The sequence below is a fragment of the Lissotriton vulgaris genome, chromosome 5 (assembly GCF_964263255.1).
Source record: "Lissotriton vulgaris chromosome 5, aLisVul1.2, whole genome shotgun sequence".
In the NCBI taxonomy this organism is placed as follows: Eukaryota; Metazoa; Chordata; class Amphibia; order Caudata; family Salamandridae; genus Lissotriton; species Lissotriton vulgaris.
The window spans coordinates 1,537,869,933-1,537,885,818 of NC_141693.1; positions in this window are offsets into that span (position 1 = coordinate 1,537,869,933).

The window sequence follows — 15,886 nt, forward strand, 5'->3', positions numbered from 1 at the left end:
TACTATCTTCATGATTCTCTGAAAACACGCAGCAGCTGACGCTAGGCCAGAAGGCATTCTAACAAAGCGAAATGCCCCAAGCGGCGTAACGAAAGAAGTCAGATGCTTTGAGTCTTCATGAAGAGGTACCTGATGGTACGCCGAAGATAGATCAAGGACCAAAAAGATTCTGGCTCCATGAAGCATAGTGATGGACTCAGCAATGTTCGGAGGGGGTTATCGGTCTACCCATATCCACTTATTTAACCCCTTGAGGTTCACACACATGCAAATACTCTTGCCACCACCCTTTGGAGCCAAAACCACCGGAGCCAACCACTCCGAGAATTCAATCTCCTCAATAACATTTAATTTCATTAACCTGTCAAGCTTTGCCTTGAGAGGAGTTAGCCTCATATTAGGAACTTTCCTAACCTTGTGTACACATGGTATAGCATTCTTTTTGAGAATGATGCGATGTTCAAAGTCTTTCAGTAACCCTAGATCATCTGAAAACACTTGCGGAAACTCATCAAAGAATTGGTTTGAAGGGGAAATTTTATCAATCAACATCACTTGATCAGAAGGTTTAAGGGCATTAGGATTCAGAAGAATACCCAAATCCCTTTGATGTCTCCACCCAAGAACGTTGTCCCCCCTATGTGCAACAAACATTTTTCCCACAGTTTCCCTGCCTTTAAAATGTATTCTCATAACATTATAGCCTGAGACATCAATGCGAGAACCACCATAACTAACAGGATTAATTCAGGTGGAAGCAGTTGTACATTTGAAAAGGTTTTGTTCCATATCTCAATACCAATCATTGTGAAAGGAGACCCAGAATCTGCTAATAACACAAAAACCTCACCCCCAATTTCAACATTACATTCAGGCATAGTAATAGGATCTGCATCAATTACTCCATCACTTCTTACACTGGAAATAACTAATCCAGGATTGGAAGACACAGATTCAACACTTTGCATATAGTGAATTTTTTCACCAGATCTACAAACACTGGCATAATGACCTTTCATTCCACATTTTAAGCATGTTGCTGATCTGGCATAACAATTAGGAAAACTTGAAGAGTGACTAACACTCCCACATCGATAACATTTTATCTTACTACGATCAAACTGAACTTTTGCCTTAGAACCTTGTGCAACCTTACAAACATTGTCTTCAGACACAGAGGGTTGCGCACTAGTAGAAACTTCGTGAATGTTACTTGGAGTGGAAGAACAGTCTCTGGAGAACTTATGTTCTTTTATTTCTTTTGCCCAACCTGACGTATTTTCTATACCTTCCACAATAGATATGGCTTTTTTCAAGGAAGGGTTTTAGACAAAAGCTTCTCCTGTACTCTGGGACTATTTGTACGTCTGACAAGTTGGTCACGGATTAGTGATTCTGTTAGTTCACCAAACTCACAAGTCCTCGCCAAAACTTTTAAAGAAGCAATATAGTTCCCAACTTTCTCATTGGACTCCTGCACTCTCATATAAAATCTGTGACGCTCAAGAACAATGTTAATATGTGGTCCAAAGTAATTTTCCAACAGTTTCATAGACATTTCAAAAACGTCAGAAGCGTCACCAGAACCACCCCCAATAGGTAGTTCATCAATACTGTCATAAATGTTGCGGCCCTCTACTCCCAAATTGTGAAGAAGTATAGCTTACTTTCTGAATGCTGAAAACTTTCCCCCCACCAATTGCCACTAAATAAGAATCAAATAAGTATTTCCATCTCTTCCACAGAAGTAATGGCTCACCTTTTTCCCAGAGGAATGCAGGAGGTTGACTCATCGAAGTTGAAGACATGTTGTGAAGCTAAATAACCTAGGTAAGTAACAGGTGCTCTGATGAAAGTATTTACAATGATTAATTACACTTTAATTTGAGCAAGCTATGAGCAGAAAGTGTATCAAAACCACCTTAATCCTAACATTCCCCCCCAAAAATGTAATAAATACTGCTTTTGAGATAATATTCTAGACAGTGTGCGTATCACGGATGTAACACGCAAATTGCACTTGACAAAAGTATGTTGTCAGCAAGATACAAAGAAAATTAAACTCTGATCGCTCCGATCACTGTTTCCAATCTGCAATGTTATGCTCGTTGACAAGGAGATGCAAATTGGCCGTCACGCATACTTCCGTTACGTGATGACACAGAGCGTCGGCAGAAATACACGAAGATCTTCAGTGCGGAGAGTGCTAACGGTTGAATGCTGCATGCGAAGCAGCACGAGTGTGGCCATTAAAGGTTAAAAGAAAACAGCGTGAGTCACAGTGGTGGGACAACGGTGGGTCAGCCCTCTATCCCTCCACTACTATGGCGTCTAACACAGCCACTTCTGATTCTAGTGCATCCCATTGTATCCGTTTTTCCTTATTACTAGCCCTGATCGGTGCCTGAATGTGTCCGCTTATGACTGACTTGAAAGCTTCCCATAGAGTACATGCCAACGCCACTGTTCCTGTATTCTCCTGAAAATAGAGTTGCGCCCTTTCTATGATTGGTTTTGTTGCCTCTTTTGTTCTTGAAAAACTGAGGGTTTATTCTAGGCGGTAATACGCTAGCCCTTACTCGACCCCGCATGGCCACCTCCACCAGTGATTGGTCCAAGATATCTCACGGCCCGATTTGAGCATTGCCAAAGCATGCTTCACTCCTCCTTTGTTTTAAATCATAATCTAAGCGAAAGTAGCTGCTATGTGCTGCGGAGTAGAACGTATATTGCCAGGCTCAGGGACCATAAGACTATCAAGCCCATGGCCTCTGTGAACGCACAAAGTGGCTCCACCTCTCGCCCCCTGTTTGCCATGGTTTCTCTATCTCTCCCAGGGTCCATAGTGAACTACATGTCACCCCCAACACTAAGACTCCTGGCTTGAGGTCCACTAACAGGGCTGCCAGCGCCAAAAAACGCCTCAAATTGTAGGGCTGGTGGAATGTAACATGAAACAGTGTTGATAGTCTGTCCCTCCCACCTCCCCATGAGTGCCACGAATCGCCCCACTGAGTCATGCCAGATATTACCCACTACCAGGGGGGAGGGCTGCCTTAACCAATATTCCCACTCCTCCTGAGCCAGTTGTATAGCCTGCATGAGCAGCAAGTTTGTAACCATATATTTCTAGTGCTCTATATTTATTACCCTTCAAGTGTGTTTCTTGAAGCAGCACCAGATCTGGGGAGTGTCGGTGCAGGTTCTGCAGGATGATTGTGCGCTTGATACGGTTGCCCAAACCATTCAAATTCCACAACATAATTCTAAGACTAGTGGTGGTCCAGTGTTCCCCACAGTGCTGCCCTTATATATTCTGGCCCTCGCCTTGGGGTATTACAACATCTGCAGCAGCCATGTTTGCATCAGCCCTATAACTTCATTCCCAGTGTACTGTCCTAGTACCCCTAACTGACATTTCAATAATAAATTAAAAACATTGCCAAAACAATAGCACAAAAAACACATCATATCCCAACTAAGACTACGCCCCTCCCTGCTACCCTGCTGGTGGGTTTACAGAACCACCCAACTCGCAGAGTGCCTGTTGCCCTTAAACTGATAACTAGTCAGGGGTTGGCAGGTGCCCAACTGATTAGAGCCGCTCCCAGCCCAAGACCCCCTTCCCCATTTTTAGTCCTGCAGACAACATATCTGGCCTTTGACCCCTATGGTTGTTTGTCAATTCTTGTAAGCACCCTACCTCCTCCCTCCTGTATCATGACTTGCAACCTCTTGTCTATAGTCTCCAGTGTGATACACCCTCAATGTCCACATTTTCCAGACCCACCAGCCGTATGTGCTCTTTTCCCAGGCAGGTATTCCCTCTCTCACTGTCCTCCTTGGCCGTCGTTTTGTTGACCTCGCCTCCTCTCACGTTGGGAATTGCGGCCCACTGTGTGCCACCCCTCCAGCCACTCCCAGGCTTCCTCTGCTGAGTTATAATACCAGGTTTTCCCCTCAGCAGCTCCTCTCAGTTTTGCTGGAAACACAATAGAGTACTTGATGTCTTTTGCCCGCAGTTCTCTATTTACGCCCTCGAATGTCCGTCGCTGCCCTTGAACTTGCAATGTAAAGTCAGGAAAAAAACGGATCACGGCATTCTCATGGTGCAGATCTCCATGTGAACTTGCTGTCTGCAGGATAGCATCTCTATCACAGAAATTAAGAATCCGTGCAATGATTGTTCTAGGCGGGGCACCCAGCTTTGGCTTGGGGATAAGTGCCCTGTACGCCCGTTCTATAGTAAAGTAATTGGAGAGTTGCTTTGGCTTTAATTCATTTAGGATTAAGTCCTCCAGGAACAGGTCGATGCTTAGCCCATCTATGCCCTCCGGCACCCCCCCACTCTTCTGTTATTTCTTCACGCCCGTCCTTTTTCATCTTTCAGTTTAGCCGCCATGGCTTCTTGTCGCTTTTTAAGGGCCTGAACTTGTTCCTCCAGACTCTTTGTGCTGGTCTGTAAGTGTGCCACCTACTTCTCTGTTGCGGCTACTTTGTCGGCCATTTTATCGAGGTCCGCTCACAGAATGTTGACATCCACAGTCACTGCATCTATTTTAGGATCTATTGTCCCTTTCAAATCTGCAATGGCCGCCATTATAGCGCTCAATGTGGGTTCCGCAGTCTCTTCCGGCCACTGGTTCTGGGTTCCGGCCGCTTGTTTGGGGACTGCATACTTCTGTTTTATCAGTCTGTGTCCTGGTGTGCCTGTTGGGCTTCATCCGAGTTCCCTTGCTTATTATCTGTTAGGGCTGCAGCTATTACTGGAGATTCCAGCCCACTGAGATGTTTTACCGGCAGCGTCACTCTGCTTCACTCAGTCTATTCCCAGTAGGGCTATACAGGTTTGAGTATAGTGTCTAGGATCGCTATAAAATTTATGTTGCGGCCAGTATAGCAATCTTCTCTGCCGGCTAGTGGGTCTCTGACCAATTCTTTCTAGTTGTATCTCACAATCTCTAGGCCCTAGAAGCAGCCTTATAATCCATCTGTATTCCCTGAAACTTTTATAGAGCAATCACCTCCTCAGCATCAATGGGCTTAGCCGGCAGGTGTAAAGAGACCTATCCTCTGTCTTTAGCATCCTTTACCTGTTTAGTAGTGTCATCGGTCGCTTTTTAGACACCCCCACTGCAGCAGCTTCTTTTGCACCACCGCTTTCTTGTGTGGCAGACACATTCCCATGTCACTGGGTGTGATGTTCGCTTTTTCAAGTTGCTCTTCACTCTCAAATCTTGGGGCATTAAGAGGGCAGGGGTATCCTGTCTTGGGCTCCTGTCTTAGGCCCAGAGTGCTTGACTTTTCCCTTCGGACTGCGCAGTAATGCACACAGGATCTTGTTTCCCAATCCAACCTCTCCTTCGCCGTCCTTGCTGCGGCCCCCTCGATCCTGCTGGCGTGGCTCACCTTTTCCCTTGTGCAATCTAATCAGCCCCCGAGAGGTGTGGACAAACAGGGTCGTCGCTCGGAGCCCAGAGTCTATGTACTTGAGGCCACAGCTGACCCGCAGGCCACCGACTTCAGTTCCCCCTGCCTGTTATCATGGAATCGATTGACATTGACTCTGTAACACCTCTGCTATGGACAGATCACTATATGATCACTTTCCGTATCAATCTACCTACTATACACACGAGAACACTGGGTCTAAGTGTAGCAAGCACGAGGAGTTGGAAAAATTTCTCAATAGACAAATTCAAACAACATTTTTCACACCCGAGTTTAGCATCTACTGACATTCATGAAGAAATAGATTTACTTCACACAAGTATTAAGACTGCACTTGAGTTCTGTTCCACCCTCCGAGTTCATCACAAACCCAGAACTACAAAATCGGAAAGGTGGTACGGACCAGAATTGAAATCTCTAAAGAGAAAATGTACATCTCTGGAACATAAATGTAGAATAGGCAAGTCAGACGAGACCAGAAACACTTATAAACAAGCACTCGTACTCTACAATAAAGCAATCAAGAAGGCTAAAAAGGAATATTTTACACGTAGAATCACTGAGAATAAAAATTCCTCAAAGGAACTTTTTAAAATTGTCGGGGAATTATGTAACCCAACAAATCTTTCAGTAAAACTTACTCCATCACAAGAGAACTGCAATAAACTAAATGATTTTTTCTGTGAGAAAATTGATATCATTTATGCCTCTTTTCCTAATTGTAGACCAGAAACTATTGAGCGCAGTATGCCAACCACAACTCAAGTTACCTGTTCAAGTTTTGGCCCTTTTTCAGAAGCCGAGGTAGGCAAAGTCATGCTCGAAGTTAAGTCAGGATCCTCACTAGATCCATGTCCGCACCACATTTTTTCTCAGCTAACCCCTGTAATTTGCCCTGCCGTAACGAAAGCACTCAATCTTTCCTTAGGCTCTGCTAAATTTCCAAGATCTTGGAAGCAGGCCCTAGTCACCCCATTAGTAAAAAAAGCAGGATTAGATGTAAACAACCCTGCCAACTATCGACCAATATCCCAGTTACCTTACCTCTCAAAAGTGCTGGAGAAACTGGTCAATAGACGGCTATCCACTTATTTGGAAGCCAATGAACTGTTGGATGTCTCTCAGACAGGTTTCAGGGCGAACAACAGTACTGAAACAACACTTTTGGCGGTGACGGATAATATCAGGGCCCAGGTGGATCAGGGTAAGACAGTCGTCCTGATACTCTTGGATTTATCGGCGGCTTTTGATACCGTACCACACGACCAACTACTGAAAGCCCTGGAAGGGAAAGGTATTCGAGACAAGGCATTGGGATGGCTACAATCCTTTTTGGCGGATCGAACACAATCAGTGTGTCTGGGTGATTTCATTTCTCCCCAGCGAAACATTAAATATGGGGTTCCTCAGGGGGCTTCATTAAGCCCAACCCTGTTTAATGTATTTGTTTCCTCATTGGCAGCCATTGGAAGAAAGTGGGGTGTTGAAATGTGTTCTTATGCTGACGACACCCAGCTGATGGTCACCATTGATGAGAAAGATGATCCTAAAACTCGACTACTAAAATGCCTGACTGAGCTGGCCAATTGGATGCAAGAGCACTGTCTGAGATTAAATGCAGACAAGTCAGAAATACTCCTGTTTGGCAAAAATCCCCAGCTCTGGGACAACAGCTGGTGGCCAAGTAACCTGGGCTTGCCCCCAAATCCTACCATAAAAGCGAAAAACTTGGGTGTGGTACTGGACAGTGCTCTGTCCATGAAATCACATGTCTCCACTGTCTGTGGCAGAGGCTTTGCATTATTGAAAATGCTCAGACGAGTCTTCCCCTGGATTCCGACTGAGTGTAGGAAGACCCTGGTCCAGTCGCTGCTGATGAGCAGACTGGACTACGGCAACTCTCTGTTTGTTGGAATGGCAGACTATCTTTTCTCTAAACTGCAAATAGTGCAAAATGCCGCTGCAAAGGCTGTATGCAATAAGAAGAGATATGATTCGGCCAAAAGTTGCATGCGAGAACTACATTGGCTCCCAATGCGACAAAGAGCCAACTTCAAATTACTGTGTATCACACACAAGGTACTTTACAATACAGGCCCTACCATTCTACACAATAAAGTCAAATTCCATAGACCATCGAGGAACCTTCGATCCAGAACTTCAGGAAGAGCAAACACTACCCACGTGAAGACTGTCAGGATGGGAGAGCGGGCTTTCTCTCATCTAGCTGCAACCAAGTGGAATGATCTACCTCCCAATCTCAGACTGACAGAATGTCTCTTATCATTTAGGAAACAATTAAAGACACTACTCTTCCCTAAACCAGAATAATCAGTAATCAATGCGGTCACCGTACCCCTCAGCACCAAACCTCAGCGCCGTGATATCCTACCTAGGATGATTGTTAGCGCTTTATAAATAAATTAAATACAAAAATACAAATACAAATATCCGCTATCCTGCGTGCCCACTCAGTTAGCAGGGGACTCTAGATGACTCGCCAGGTCTCAGAGGGGTTCCGCTGACAACTTTGATTCGACTTTCGTGAGGCACTCGTGTGCCAAAAGTGTTCCGTGAGTGTTGCCTCTCGCATCTCCTCCTCCGAGTCTGACGCACTTGCTCCAGGCTCGTAGGCCTCGCTGTTACCGGTACAGAAAGTTCACTGGTGGGGTCTTTTTCCACTTCAACGCCATGTCTTTTGCGAGCCCTCTGTGTTCCACTGCCCTTCACCGGTTCACAGAGTTCAGTAGGACTGGCTGGATGTGTGAAGATTAGGGTGCTACAGACTTGATCACCGGAGAACCTGCTAGGACGCCGCCATCTCACTCAGCTCCCAAGCCACTCCCCCAAGGTGAGGTTCTTGCAGGAATGCCACTGATGTTGTATCTCATGAGTAAGATTACATTTGGTGTATTTTCCATCATTATTTAGCCCTTTCACATTTCACGTTGGGAACTTAAGCATTTGTTTCTTCTGGCAACTCTCTTACTTATATAGCAAGCAGTGTAATGTGGGACTCAAGTAGAGATTGCATGGATGTTTGATCCCGATGTGACTAGTGCCAAGTAAAGTTAATGTTACTGTTTGTAGTGCCTGTACCTGTGTATAGTAATTTAACCCATTAACAAACCCACATCTCCTTCCACACTGGCATCCTCAACACATTATTGAAACTTCTTCAACCCACCCCATGGTTGTATTTTACCCAAAAAATTAGACCAACATAGACTGATTTGAAGAAACATGCACAAAAAGCAGGGCGATGTATCCCACTTTGCAGCTTGCGGAACTCCACGTAGGATTGCAGATTGTTTTGGTCACTTCATCGACTTCCGCAGAGCGAAACTCAGCAAACTCCTTCCAGATCATGCTTCTTACATACCAGGCATAAAACTGAATTTCTGTTACAATAATTTAGGAGTTTTATTATTATTGAATATGCCTGCACACTACGAGGTAGAGCCTGATGTGCCCATTTCAACACCTACTATCTGGAGATGCGATGCGAAACATTCCATCAATATGGGCTGAAAGCATTCTTTCTATATTTAGATCCCATGATCCTGTGTTAGCTGATTCCAGTACTTCAAATAGACGAAGATTATTACTGTGTGTAGTATCCTGGTTTGGATGCCATGTGCCTTTCCCATTAACCTGTCTTGAATAAGCGCCAGTTAGTGAAAGTTTCTGACCACCAAGCTGAAATTATCAAAGGCAAGAAATATAGTGATAATTCTGATAATTTGGATTGGAGTTTTTGGATGGATACCCCTTCCATTTCTGGTGTTCCTAATCATCCTTTCACGCAACTTCCTGTGGAGGGCTTAGTGGATCCTCCAAACGTTACCATTAACCAGGATGTTGCAATTCACAAGAAAGTTTCTTCTTTCGGCAGACACATCAGGGCCCCAGAGAGATATAACGAATTTGTTAAATTCTAGGCATACTACTCGGCTACTGATCATCTTATTACACTGTGTTATCTTAATTTTTGCTGTGATCGCCAGCCGCACTTTTTCCATATCAAAGATGTTTATCTTTTGCTTCAAATAATCATCTATGTCGGCAATTTGCTGTCCTGCCTAATTTAATCTACCTGATTGTTTATAAACTTTGCTTGCCAACGGCTTTGATGCAAGTTTTTTAGAGCATCTATTTTCCCTTCAGGTGGCATGAGGCTTTCTTGATTGCCCGTAGGATGGTTCTCCTTCGGTGCCTGGTGGCATTACAGTTTCAGTCTAGTTATATGAGATCTCTGTCTCTGTCATCTCATGCATCCTTGCTGTTGTAGGGGACTAAAAAAGGAGCTTTGATTGCTTATTGTTTTTTTTCGCCATAGTAATGTGTCAACTGTGTAGTTGTAGTTACACACCTAACGTACAGGCTGCCCAAGCAGGCCATATGATCAGCTACACTGCCACTGTGAGTGAGTACTGTTCCTAAAGGTTCATCACAACTTATATCCTGATATTGAAAGGATTATGGTACAGAGGCCCAACAGGCAGACTCAAACGGTATTGTGTGAGTTCTGTTCCAGTCACCAGTGCCAACACCATTCAAATGGGCGCATAAGTAGTTCCAGATTTTAAACCAGGTATTTATATTACTAATGCATGCGTCAAATGGCTGTCCATTAGGGAAGGCACTAGCCCATCTGGGCGAGCTTACCTTGTTGTGCGGCTACTGTTTCTACAGAAGTGTGGAACTCATCAGTGCACAAATCGAATTTAATCGCTCCCAGCTTTGGGCTGCAGCTTATTCAGTGCTGCCGCCACCAGCCGCAGCCCATCCTAATGGGCAGAGGATCTACGCCCACTCACCTTTTGGCCACTATAATGAATGTCTGTCATTCTGAGCAAAGGTCACCTTGACAGACACTCTTATTTTCAGGTCAGGCAGCCAGGAAATAGACACGTGCTAAATTTGCAGGCTCCTGGCTGCCTGTGCTGTATTTTGCCAGAGCTGCACAGGTAAAACATATTTTATTTTTAATGTTGGGTTTGTGCTTGCATGAATATTTGGTAGAGAGTGTTGTGACTGGATGTATGTGTGTACATACGTGTGTGATTGCTTGAGCACGGGTGAGTATGTGTGTGTGTGTGGCCCCTCATCCTCCTTTGTGGTAAAGATTCAGGCTGCCACTGGCCACCACCTCACAAAGGCCTGTCATCCCTTGATCTGTATGCGCTGCACAGGCTACTGACCACAGCCTCTCAGGCCACCAATGTGATTCAGTGGTCCCTGCCGGAGACACCTAGGCAATAATTAGGAAAAGAAATGACAACAAAGTGGCCTTAGAATTGTTATTTAAAATCCAACTTTTACATTGAAAAGGATTTTAAATTACAATTAATGTTAGACCAAACTTTACATGTGTTCTTTCTTCCAATCTAACGTTAGCACATAATAAATGTAGCAAGTTACCCCAATGTTATCCTATGGTAGAGATAGGCCTCGCAGTAGTGAAAAATGAATTTAGATGTGTTTCACTTCCACAACATGTAAAAATTAAAAAAACATGCCCAACTTTTTAAATTCACTGCACCCTCCCAATGTAATACTTAGAGCCTACCCTAGCGGTGTCTTATAGACATTGGGCCTGACAAAAGGTTTATTTTGCCAAGTCGAAATTACAGTTTAAAACTGCACACATGCTACGATGGCAGGCCGGAGACATGTTTTGAAGGGATATTTAAGTAGGTTGCACAGCAAGTGTTGCAGGCTCACTAGTAGAATTTAACTTACATGTCCTGTAGAACCACCTTACTCAGGACTTTCAAGTAAATTAATTGTGCCATTTGGCTGTAATCCAATTTCACTATATTGAAATATTTCATTATATTTAAAGGAGAGAGCACAAGTACTTTAACACTGGTTAACAGTGGTAAAGTGCACATAACTCTAAGGCCAACAAAAGCAAATTCAGCAACCAGAAGGATTGAAAGCAAAATGTTTGGGGGTGACCCTGCAGAGAGAGCCAATTCCAACAGACTCCAACTCAGTCAAACTCCTAGTAAACCTCCGAAGCCTCAAAGTCACCCAACACATTGCAGTCCCCACTGACATCACTGGACACATTTGGACCCTGACTTTACCGCATTCAATGATATCACAATCCATACACCCACATCAATCACCTGGACTGCCTTGTCAGCTTCACAATAATTATCCCTCACCACAGAAGAAGCTATCATGACAAGCCCAGCTCACTGATGCTGGATCAACATAACAGAGTTGGATGAGTCTTTTGTCCTCCATAGGAACCAACCACAGCTCACAGGCTAACTATCAAGTAACATCCTCAACTTTAATGACTGAATATTATCTGCGCTAATACCCTGGCCTATCACAGACTAAACCAATTAGCCAGAACAAAAATGCAAGTCAGCAGGTATATGAAAGATTTCACAATGACCAAATGATACTGGAAGCAACTACAGTAGAGATGGAGAGCAAAACAGCAAGAATTAGACAAGGATGCGGTCAAAACCGCCAAGAAGATGGGAAAGCTCTAGCGGATTGCATCAACACCATCTCCAATAGGAGCAAAAACATTTTTGAAGTTGTCTAGGACGTCATCACACTCATAGCAACTACCAACATCATCACCCCAAAGGTATAACTGTGCAACAACCTCCCAGACTTTCCCAGCAGTTATTACACATATGCTGTAACTGTAACTTGCCAGCTTCTGAACAAGTCTACCAATATCAGATGAAGGAAACACCTTGATCACATAGAAGAATATAACTGCAGAGTAAACCACAGCAATCATGAAGACCATCCACCCCAGGGCCCATCAGACCAGTGCCCCGCCACACCTTTAACAAGGGTTTCACCTCAATCGGACAAGCCCTCACTTTAATCCTAAATACCTCCATTTACACAGCCACCTTTTCTTAAGTTGAAGCACTCAACTGTCAAATCCCTCATGAAGAATCCCTTTGCACAACCAGACTAGATTGTGAAGTACTGACAAATCTTCCTCCCACCATGCCTAGCCAAGGTCCAAGAAAATGCCATCATCAGATGCCTCACTGACCACCTCTCAACCACCAAATCCTCAATGACAGGCAATAAGGATTCTAACCAAACCACAGTACAGAGACAGCCCTCCTTGGGGCAACAGATGAAACCTGAGTGATCCTTGGCAGAGGAGAAAACTTGGCCCTTACACTACTCAATCTCTTTGTGGCCTTTGTCATTTTGATCAGATGACTTCGTAGTATTGGCATCCAAAGACCCACCTTCCAATGGGTATGCGCATTCCATACTGGCAGAACTCAAACAGTCAACCTACCACCCAACCCTCTTCAACATATACATAACTCCGCTGGCAGACATCATCAGAGCACACAACATTAATATACTATGCCACGCAACTGCTACTGTCCCTCTCAGACAACACGCCCAGCACAAGGAACAGTTTCAGTATGCATGACCATGGAGGCTACCTGGAAGAAGTCCAACTGCCTCAAGCTAAAGACAGACAAGACTGAAGTAGTGATCTTCAGAAATGATGCACTTTCGTCTATAGACTTCAGACCCACTTCCACCCCCAGCCTACAAGCAAGAAACAGTGGGATCATCATTGACAGAAAGCTGAACATCTGTCCAGGTCAACATAATTTCCAAGGCCTACTTCCCCACCCTGAGCATGTTGAGAATGATGTACCAATGGCTACTAAACAACATCAGAAAGACTGTCACTCAAGCTCTCATGACCAGCAGACTGAATTGCATGAACTTCCTCAATGCAGGAATAAGCAAGCAACTCACCCAAAAGACTTCAGGCCATCCAAAACATAGCTGCCACACTTGTCCTCAACCATCCTTGATGACTTCTCATCACACCTTGTGACAGGGAATTTTACTGGCTCCCGATACACAAGTGTACATAGTTCAAGCTCCTCACCCACACATAGAAAGCATTAAAAAACATAGGCCAAGCCTACCTGAAGTGCAGCATATATTTCCACCAAACCCCAAGCACTTCCACTCAGCCAGGCTTCCATTAGCACATGCCCCACACATACATAAAAGCAGGTCATGAGGTTGAGCTTCCTCATGCACAAGTCTGAAAAGCATAAAACTATTTCCAAATTTCATTAGACCTCCTCTCTTTTTGAATTCCAAAAGAAGAGGAAGACCTGGATCTTTGAGTATTTTCCGTCTAGAATAGCCTCACGTACCTGGAAAAGTGACTGGATACCCACATGGCTGATAGGGTGTAATGAAAATACACATAATATAATGTAACAGCATTAACCCTGCCATTATGGCTCCAGGGACCCTGACTTACAGGCCCCTGAAGGAAAAGCTACATTTGTGGATGAGCTGGCTGAATTGGTCTCTCCCCTTGCTCCTTAATCTTCCAACCTCACAGTATTTGGAGACTTAACATTTGATCTTGATAAGTGGGATTATGGAAACACTCTGGAACTGATTAATGCTCTGGAGGTCTTTGACTTGAAACAGGTTATTTACCACCACACATTTAGAGGTATATGTTCTTGATCCAATCTTCACCTCTTCAAATATACTCACTGATCTATATTTATAATATAATGTTTGTTATGTACTCATTTTCTAGAGACTTTTTAGGATTTTTTATATAAGGAGGGATGGAGCAGAATATGCCTAAAATAATGTATGAAAGGCCCTTAGCTTTCATTATAATGTCTGCATTCTAACAACATGATATTCGTTATTAATTCCTCTCTTTAGACCTATAGAAAATCTTTTTTGAAAGAAATATGAGAGATAACACTGCGGGGACGTATTTGATCAGTGGTTAAGATGCAGTGTATGTCTTTAGTCTTTGAACGCATTATTACTTAAAATTAATATCTCATAAATTGAAGTGTGCACACATGGTGATAAGTCAAAAAAACGAAAGTTCACAAAAGTATAGATGTTTCATCTGGTATATTTCGAATGAGGATTTCACTACAATTTGTGGCGTCCCATAATTCCAAGGCCTACAACGCAATTCATAAGTGAAAATTATCAAGAAAGAAGAGTTTGTTTAATGGTGACTGTTAGTGTACGGCGCAAGTGAGAGTCACAACGAAAACCATCTTACCCTGATGTGACTCTCAGCAAAAAGCTGAAGTTCAGTATTGAATCATATATCACTCCAAAAGAAGATGGTAACCCCAATATGATCCCTATGGTGCCCCACAGTTTAAGAGCAATATGTGAACAGGTATAGTGAATACTCACTGAGCTTTGCTGTAAATTTCCTTTGTGGTGCTACTGACCTTGTTGCCGCCGTTTTCCCTGCCCTGCCGCTGATCTCTCAGGTCTTCCCCCCGCCGCCGCATCCTTTCAGCATCGCAGCGCGGCCGGCGTGTTGAGGGAGGACTACAGGTCCCAAGAGCCTCTGCCGCAGAATCCGTCACCTCCCCTACCACGCCCGGAGGCGCACAAATTGGAACTAAGCCCCGGTGGAGCGGGAGCATTGCTGTAAATTTCCTTTGTGGGGCTACTGACCTTGTTGCCGCCGTTTTCCCTGCCCTGCAGCTGGTCTCTCAGGTCCCCCCCGCCGCTGCATCCTTTCAGCATTGCAGCGTGGCTGGCGTGGTGAGGGGGGACTACAGGTCCCAAGAGCCTCTGCGGAGGAAGCTGCCACCGCCCCTACCGTACCCGGAGGCGCACAAACTGGAACTTAGCCCCCGCGTCGCGGTTTGCGCCTGAGTCGTGCCAGGTTAAGCCCGGCAAAAGGACGTGAAGTACTGGGTTTTTAAGAACCCAGCGGTGCCAGGGAATACACCCAAAGACTTCGAGTTATTCCTGTTTCAGACTACAGAAACACAGAGTCTTCTAGGTGAAGTCAAAGATCGTATTTATTGACTGCAACCAGTAACAGGTTTCCTAGAAGTACAACATGGTATATATTCTCAGGAGACTGCTCATTCTTACAAAGCCAGCCTTCTCTTTTATACAAAATATTATGCTTTAGGCAAACATTCCTTATTTTACAGTTGACCATTCACATGTTTTCACTACAAAGAAAAAGCAGAGTCATGATGACAAGCCCGTATTTCAGTTTGTCCAGCCCACAATCAATTACTCTGCAAGGCTCAGTATTTTCATCAGATATCGACGGACCCCCAATAAAAACGGGCACCTCCTCCTCGTAAAGCAAGTCATAAAGAATGAAACCGGGACAGGTGTGTGTAAGATTAGGCATGGTTTGTGTGCGATGAAAGGTTTACGATATGTTGTGCCATGATACTAATCTTGTTCGGCCACTGGGAAAGGAACTGGCCGGGCAGGTTTGGTTTCAGGCAGTGGAGTCAGCTAGCCTAGGTCACAAAGAAGTCTGCAAGGGAGTACTTGTCCTTCGGACTCGTTTCGGACTAGTCATTGGGCCTATGTGAGGGCAATCACAAAATGGCTGCCGTTCACAAAATGAAACGCGAGGGTTCAG